Source organism: Choloepus didactylus, chromosome 15, assembly GCF_015220235.1.
Source record: "Choloepus didactylus isolate mChoDid1 chromosome 15, mChoDid1.pri, whole genome shotgun sequence".
Taxonomy (NCBI): domain Eukaryota; kingdom Metazoa; phylum Chordata; class Mammalia; order Pilosa; family Megalonychidae; genus Choloepus; species Choloepus didactylus.
Genome location: NC_051321.1, coordinates 46,607,801 through 46,617,012, shown reverse-complemented (window position 1 = coordinate 46,617,012; position 9,212 = coordinate 46,607,801). Strand labels below are relative to the sequence as shown.

General features: G+C 36.7%; 1 pseudogene; it reads left to right on the top strand.

The window, feature by feature from the left end:
* Positions 1 to 495: 495 nt before the first annotated feature.
* LOC119509911 lies at positions 496 to 4,712 on the top strand (annotated as a pseudogene).
* The last annotated feature ends 4,500 nt before the right edge of the window (positions 4,713 to 9,212 follow it).

Below are 9,212 nucleotides of genomic sequence, written 5' to 3'. Positions count from 1 at the left end.
GATCAGAGAAGTTGAGTGACTTCCCCAAGGCCACACACCTGGTAAATAGAAGACCTGAAATTCAAACACTGGTACCTGGGTGTGCTTTCCACAGTATCATGCTGCTAAAAAGAAGGCCATTTGATCTTCAGGCCTACTAGCTGGCACTGCCGGGAGGCAAATGCAGCCTTGCTCTCAGTGCTGTGACTACTTACAAAGTATAAAGCACATCCGGAAGAACAGCTAGGGTGCAGGTATTGCCAGCAAAGGACAGGCTTTCCTCTCAGCTTTTGGTTCTTGTATAAAAGCATTCACAGCAGGGGTTCAGGAACAGAAGGTTGTAGCCAGCACATTTCTTATGCATTCTCTTTAAACCAATAGCAACCTGGCAACTGTATTTTCCAAGCCTGGCTAGACAGATCTTTCCATTTTGTTTTGTCACTTTCAAGGGAGTATCCTGCCCCTTAACAGACTCAGTACTATGTAGCAGGCCTCATTTATGGAGTGTTCTGGATAATGAGGTCAGGCAAACATTTGAAGAGACAGCTCACAGACTACAGGGACTCCACTGTCTTTTTCCAGGGCAAGCTGGGGAAAGACATTGGATGCTGTTCCAGACGACGTCTGTGGTACCAGCTGAATTACTAGAGCGTGCCAGTGCCTGGCTAGCAGTGAGGGACGTGACTGAAGAAAGAACTTATTATTTTCAAAGGATGCATTTTTAGTACATAAGGTGCGCTATGGCACAATACAGAATGGAAATTTGCTTAGTAGCAAGTTGCCACCACATGATCAAGAATGAAAGTGAGTTAAAATTCATTAATTGTGTATAACTTCAGAGAATTTTCCAGTGGGGACCCTCAGATTTTTTTTTTTTAATTTTAATCATATACACAAATTACTTTAGCATTTTTAATATAAACTAACATTTGATGTGCCAGTATTTCTTGCTGATTTTCTTATATCAATTTCCCTGCAATTTTTTTTCCTGACTGCTATCTAACAAGTCATTGAAGCAGTGGTCTCTAATGTTTGCTGATTGTGTCCCCAACCAATAAAAAACTTTGTGCATAAATCTCCAAAATATGCATATTTATTTAGAACTTATATCCTTGCACTACTGCCTTAATATTTTATGTGTATTATTAAAAGGCCAGAATTAAATTTTAAAGGATAAAATAAACTATCTTCTGTTTACGAACAGTACAAAACCTTTTGCTAATGAGATCAATATGATTAAATACACTTCTTTCTTTTAAAAAATCATGTTATGTCACTCTGTGATACTACAATTCAAAGCTTTAGACTAGTTCAGTTTATTACAATGTTCTTAAAAAACATATTTATTGAGATAAAATTCAGCCTTTTAAAGCGTACAGTTCAGTGGGTTTTAGTATATTTACAAACTGTACAAACATCACCCCCATCTAACTTTAAAACATTTCCATCGCTCCAAAAATAAATGCGTTCATTAGCAGTCAGTCCCCATTACTCATGTTCCCTCAACCTCTGGCAACCACTAAAGTATTTTCTGTCTCTATGGATTTGCCTCTTCTAGATATTGCACCAAAATAAATCTTATAATATGTGGCCTCTGATAACTAGCTTTTTTCATTTAGCATAATGTTTTCAAGATCCATCCATGTTGTAGTATGTATCAGTACTTTCTTTTCCATGACTCAATAATATTCCGTTGTCTGGCTATACCATATTTTGTTCATCCAGTTATCAGTCAATGGGCATGTGGGTTGTTTCCACATTTTTAGCTATTATGGACAATGTTGTTAGTAACGTTTGTATACAAATTCTTGTTTGAACACCTGTTTTCAATCCTTTTGGGTATATTCCTAAGAGTGGGATTGCTGGATCAAATGGTAACTCTATGTTTAACTTGTTAAGGAACTGCCAAACTGTTTTGCAAAGTGGCAGTACCATTTTACAATCTCACCAGCAAGGCATGAAGGTTACAATTTCTCCACATCCTCACCAATACTTGCTCTTGTCCCTTTTTTAAAAATAATAGCCATTCTAGTGGTTGTGAAGTACTACCCCATTGTAGTTTGGTTTAGCATTTCCCTAATGACTAATGATGTTGAGCATCTTTTCATGTGCTTGTTGGTGATTTGATATCTTCTTTAGAGAGATGTCTATTCAAATCCTTTGCCCACTTTCTAATTGAGTTGTCTTTTTGTATATTCTGGATACTAGACCCTTATCAGAATATGATTTATAATATTTTCTCCTATTCTGTGGATTATCTTTTCACTTTCTTGATGGTGTCTTTAAAGCACAAAAGGTTTCAATTTTTATGAAGTGCTATTTATCTATTTTTGTTGTTGTTGCTTGTGTTTTTGGTCAAAGCCCTAAAACCTAAATGCCTAAAAGCCCATTGCCTAATCCAAGGTCATGAAGATTTATATCTAGGTTTTCTTCTAAGAGTTTTATAGTTTCATCTCTTTCATTTAGGTCTTTTGCCCCTTTTGAGTGAACTTTTTTTATATGATATGTGGTAGGGGCTCAACTTTATTCTTTTGCACTCATAGATATCTGGTTTTCCCAGAATATTTGTTGAAAGGACTATTCTTTTCCCATTAAATTGCCATCGTACTCTTGTTGAAAATCAACTGACTAAATAAGTCAGACACAAAAGGAAAAAAAAAAAAAAAAAGAAAATCAACTGACTACATACATATGGGTTTATATTTTTGGACTTTCAATTGTATTCCATTTATCTCTGTGTCACAATACTTGGTTTTTAAAGTATGTCACAACTGAAAAGATAACTCACAAGGATTTATAGATCTAATACAAAACAATGCATCATAAGCTACATTTCCTAATTACGCAAATGTTTTGGCTGAAGATCTGGCTATTGAGTTTCCATTTTTCTGATGTTTGAGTTGTTCTTGCAAGCTAAGGGTAGATATTGCATTTTTTTTTAAAACAATTAGACACAAAACTGACTAAAACTCTTCAGTTAGAAGATTTTAAAAACAGATTAGTGAATTCTTTTTCCAAGTTTTGAAAATGATAGACTTTTGTGATTTTAGCAACAAAAACTGTAATAAAGACATTTTCAAAGATTCATTTGCAAAATTATCTTTTCATAGCTGAAGTTCATTTGTTTGCTCCCTTGTTTGTATTAAAAAGGAATTAATTTCTTTCTCAACTGCTTACACTAAGAAGTGGAAAATATATCAGCTTTTCAATTTTATTGTAGTTTGTATATTTTTATACTATTAGTATTATTTTCACTCTATGGTTTATTTGCAGTGAATCCTTTTAAAATGTGTGTTCACTTTGTGAGAGTATGTTAGTTAAAACTATATAATATAATCTGTTGGGGTTTTGCTTTTGATTTAATTGGTTTCTGGGTTTGTCTGTATTACTTCCTTCTTTCTAAAATTATTAGGGGTAATTCTGGTGTTCTTTTTTGAACCTCCTAAGTTGGATGGTATTGATTGTTAGCCTTTCTTATTTTCTAATGATTTAAACCTATACATTTTCTTCCAAGAACTGCTTCAGTTGCATCCCACATGGTTTGATAGTAGTTTTATCATTCACTTCCAAGTATTTTCAAATTTCCATTATGATTTTTGTTATTTATAAACTATTCAATAGTGTGATTTTTAAATTCCCAATATTTGGAGTCTTTATTTTTTGTTATTATTGATTTTAAGTCAGATGCATTGTCAGAAAAAGTGCTCTTGAATTTAACTCCCAGAGTTTGCTCATTATAGTTAGTTCTTGTGCCGGTTTGAATGTATTATGTCCCCCAGAACACCATGTTCTTCAATGCAATTTGTGTGCAAACCTGTACTAGGAGTAATACATTTTGGAGAATGCCATTTTGAAACGCAACCTGGGAGCAAGCAGATGCCAGCCACGTGCCTTCTTAGCTAACAGAGGTTTTCTGGATGCCAATGGCCTTTCTCCAGTGAAGGTACCCTATTGTTGATGCCTTACCTTGGACACTTTATGGCCTTAAGACCGTAACTTTGTAACCAAATAAACCCCCTTTATAAAAGCCAATTCATTTCTGGTATTTTGCAAAATGGCAGCATTAGCAAACCGCAACAGGAAGTTATCTTAAAGGATCATAATATTACTGAGGATATCCTGAAGGAAATAATAACCCCTAAAGAGAGGTGAGCAGAAGGTGTTACTGCTGGATTGACCCACTTAATGCAACACAGTAATATACAGAAGACCTTCGCCAGTATGTCACAACAATGGTGTGTGTGGCTGTGAACGGCAAACCTGTACTAGAAGTAATACATAAGCCATTTTCTTAGTATACAGCATGGGCAATTGTAGAGGGTGGATCGAATGTCAAAGCCCACTCTTCTCACAATGAGAAAAACCCAAGGATCCATCGTATCTCCTTCCCACTCTGGGATGGTCAAGCAGATTGCTCTTCAGACATTTGGAAACCAGACTACAAGTCTACCAGCTGGTAGTGCGGTTATAAAGTTTTAGCGCTCTTGGATGTGCCTGATAAGAGTCAAGAAAAGGCTGATCTACATATCCATGTGACATACATCAGCAAGTGGGATATTTGTGCTGGCAACGCCATCTTCAAAGCCCTTGGACGCCATATGACCAACCTGAGTGATGAAGAAATCAGCTAACCGGTTCCGAAGGCATCGAAGGGGGACTCTTTGCTAGCATCAATGAACTACGAGGCTCTGTTCAGAAAACTCCTGGATCTAGAGAAGACTGGACATAAATAAGCATTACTGATTACAGGGCACAACTCCTAGAGCTGAAAATGGTCAACCTAAAATGCTGGAGGCTTTAAAGGGTCAATAGAGACTATGTTTTGTTAAGACCATCCCAATCTGTTTTGACTGTTTATGAAGCATTAAAAACTTATTTTCCCAGTAATAGGATGCTAGATCAGGGAAAATGGGTTGCTTTGTGTCTCCAATATTGTCTTTATTTTTTGAGACTGTTTTCATATGGTTGTCATATACAAGGCATACACACACACACATATACACTTGTGAATTAAACTCTATAGCTGAGTTTACATTGTTGTGAGTTACCATTTCACACAACACCATGAGTCTTCACTACTTGTTAATACTTTCAGATAGAATTGGGCTGAAAAAAAGGATTAATTTTGTATTGATATTTAATGTAAAATTACAATTAATTCTCACTGAAAATAAATTAATTAGGGAACTTTACCCTAATTTGGATGGAAAGCACAAGAAGCCACCCATCCATTAATATGCAACAAATGCTCTATTTATCTGTTACTGAATGTTTCTTGTGGATTAAAACAGAAAAAGCTTAAATGGATTTTTTCCTTTGAAAGTTTAATAACAATTTTAATAACCAACTAGTAGAAAATACAGTCATATGATGGTTGGAATTGTAGAAAAAAAATAATAAGGTTCCTTAGAATACTTGAATCAAAACAGCCTCTCTATATTACATACTATGCTGTCCAGTCTTTTAGTTTTCTCTTACTATTTTAACCCCTAAAATATCCACTAATTTATAATTACAGTAGGCAATGGTTATTTATACTTATACATATGTATTTCTTCTGCTTGAGATTTACTGAGCTTTCTCAATCTGAGTCATTCATTAATCCTGACATTGTTTCAGCCTTTGTTTCTTTGCCTATTTCCTCTCCTCCATGCTTTCCTTTATCTCCCTCTAGAAATCCAGTAACACGTAGATTGGCTCTTCCCATGCTACCCTCTACATCTCAACCTTTCTTTTCTACATGTTATTTCTTTGTCTCTCTGAACTGCATTCAAAGTACTTTTTGCAGATCAATCTTCTAGTTCACCAGTTCTTACCAGCAAGAGAATAAAAAGACAACTGGACAATGGCCAGACATATATATGCTCCACTTAAAAAACCCAGGAAGTCAAACCACAACCTCTACAGCAATTGACCCAGAAGGGTCGGAACTTGGTTAACAACTTTCCTATATTTTGTTCCAGGTTCCAACCCAGAATCAATCAGAGAAAGCCAAATAAGTTCTCCAAGCCAATCATATAAGATGCCCTTCTAGTTAGGCTGCCTCCAGCTTCCCCGTGCCAACAGCCTCCAATAAGAGCATGCCTGAAGCCTTCTCTTTTTAATCACTATAAAGCTTTTCCACTTCCCTTCCTGTCTTGGAGTCTCTGCCAAACTCAAGTGATGGTGGCTGACTTCCTTGCTGTATAGCAAACTGAATGAATAGCCTCCATTCTCATTTGGGTGGTCTTTGTTTAGTTCAGCATCAGTTGGGGCTATTCAGCTGTTTTATGAGTCTACTCAGTTTTTAATTTCTTATATATCTTTTATATATCTTTCATTTTTAGCAGTTCCATTTGAAGCTTTTTCAAAACTGCCTGGTCATGTTTTTTATAACCTCTTGTTCTTTTATCTGTGCTATTTCTTTAAGCGTATTAAACATTTTATCCTATGATTCTAATATCTGAAGTCGCCGTGGGGCGGGTTTTATCATTTATTGTTTCTCTTGTTCATGGTGGCTTATTTTCTTGGGTATTTTGTGATTTAAAAAATTTTTTAACCACAAGCCCAATTTGTTGACCCTCTCCTTGGGAGTTGCCTGAGGCCTGATCTGAAGGCATATTTTCTAGGAGACATTTTCATGTGCCTCTTCTGAGCTCCTGGGGGAATCCAGAGTCACTTAAAATGAAGTGCCCTTGGAGGTTTTTTTCCGATCCTCTCTGTGGTCTGTATACGTACCTTTGGAGAACACTGCATAGGAGAGAAACGTTAAATCATTGTCTGTGGAAATTTAAGAATCAGATATAATTAGTAATAATGATACTTTCAAACTAGGTCTTCTAAATCCCTAAACAAAACTTTTTAAAAATTGCCTTCACTATATAAGAAGTGATTATAAGGAAACTATGTTTAACAAACATAATAGAAATTTTTGTCCTCTTTTGTAGAAAGCAAGTTTAAATGAATCTATACTTTTTATAACTGAAAAATTATTTTTTTATATAAAAAGACATAGATTGCAGAAATCCATGAGTTGAGCCCCAAGATTTTGGAACATCTGTTCACTGCCTCTTCCAAAACATTTCTTCAAATTTGTCACATATTTAAAGATAATTTCCCTGTGTTGTCTTAGAATCCAAATTTCCTATAGAAATATCAGTGACAAGGTCTAAATAACATTTGAACCAACTGTGACATTTTCCTATACCTGCCAGTCTTCTGCCTCTTTGAAAGCTCCAGTTTAATTCAGTAGTTATTGAGTTAAGTTAGGCTGTATAGAGAATATGAAGATGAATAAGGCAGGAGCTCACAATCTAGTGAAGAGTAAAGAAATAACCATGACGGAAAACAGACTCCAGCAACAAAGTTTTGTGAAGCATAAAGGCATGAGGGCCAAGGAAGAGGTCACGGGAGAAAATATCATTTTAGCTTTGCTTGAATGCTAAGAAGAATTTGACAGGGATTGGCTTTCCTAAAAAAAAATCCAGTTTCCTTATTGATCACGCCTAAAAAAGAGTTCTGCTCATGAACCGGGAGGTAGTTAAAATTCAAGAGACTTTTCATTCACAGGGGAGAGTGGGATCACTCTCCCAGAAAAACTTGGGCTGGATTCAGTTGGCTACATAGAAGTTTCCAGAACTGAGAAATTCCAAGACTTAACTCCTAAGCTTAACCTATATTGTTTTATGGAACCTGGAATTATATACCTGTCTGTGTCTTGTACACTGATAACCATTCCTTCCTGTAGGATAGTATCACTCAAGAGAAAGTCTTAAGAGTGTATTGCCACCAGGTCTCCTACTAAGAAGAGGTGCAGACAGAGGGACAGATAGACGAAACACAGGCGTTATTATACCTTCCTGCCTTTTCTCTCTCCTCTTCCTTCAAGTCTTTGACTGGTAGCAGCAGGGAAGAAAGTGGAAGCAGAAACCCAAGTATGGCACTTGGTGTGAAATTACTGTGATTATGAAGAGAGAACAGTAGTAAAGAAATATCTATGCTTGAATTTTAGCACAAGAGGTGAGAGTCTGAGAAGGGCTTGTTGGGGAGGGGGACAGCTGGACCAAGGACAGGCACCCCCCAGAGGACATTCTGCACTGCATACTGGGAGGGAGCCCAGGCAGGCAGGCAGGCTCAGGTGAAGCCAGGAATTGGTAAATGGGGCTATGGGCCAAACATGGATCCCTAAAGAATTGAGGATGTAAGGCAGGCGCTACTTTCACTCCAAAAATGCTGATATACCAGGTGGGGACCTGAAGCAGGAACTGAGGTATGAGGTGAGGGCACCGGCAGGAAAGGAAGGAGTAGCAACTAGGCCAAGAGACTTCCCTGGATGTGGGGGCAGGTGATGGCACAATCACAGGGAATGAACCAGAATCCCAGTTACCAAGACAGGCACATAAAGGTGCAGACAAACAGACTGGCTTAGGGCTCTTCCATTTCCTGTAGTCATGATCTTACGTAAGACTGAACCTATACGTGGTGAACCTGTTTAGAGAGGCAGAGGAGCCCAAAGTCAAGCAGATCCCTGGACAATCTTTTTTTTTTTTCCAATTCATTTTTATTGAGATACGTTCACATACCATGCAGTCATACAAAACAAAGTGTACATTCAGTTGTTTACAGTACCATTATATAGTTGTGCATTCATCACCAAAATTCATTTTTGACATTTTCATTACCACACACAAAAATAATAAGAATAAAAATTAAAGTGAAAAAGAACAATTAAAGTAAAAAAGAACACTGGGTGCCTTTTTTTTTTTTTTCTTCCCCCATTTTTCTACTCATCCATCCATAAATGAGACAAAGGGGAGTGTGGCCCGGACAGTCTTCTGAACAATCAAAAGCAAGGGCTTTAGAATCAGACCTGGCTTTGAATCCTTGGGCTCTTGATGGATTTGCGATCTTGGGCATGTTGCCTAATCTCTTTGATTCAGTTTTATCATCTGTAAAATGAAGATGATAATAATTACCTCAGAGAGTTCTTTTAAAAATTAAATGAAATAATGTATTTAAAGCATTTTGTGTGGTGCCTGCACATAGTAGCCACTCACACTATAATTATTATTATTATCTTTCCTGTTATAAGGAAAGTCTGACAAATGATCCAGGTATATTAAGGATGTCTTCGTTGATGACAACAAGAAGGTCATAACCAAAATGTAGAGACAAGGATATAAAAGGAAAGCTGTTAATCTGCCTCTACCATGGTACATCATTACCTCTTTATTTTAAGACAACCCCATTCTGAA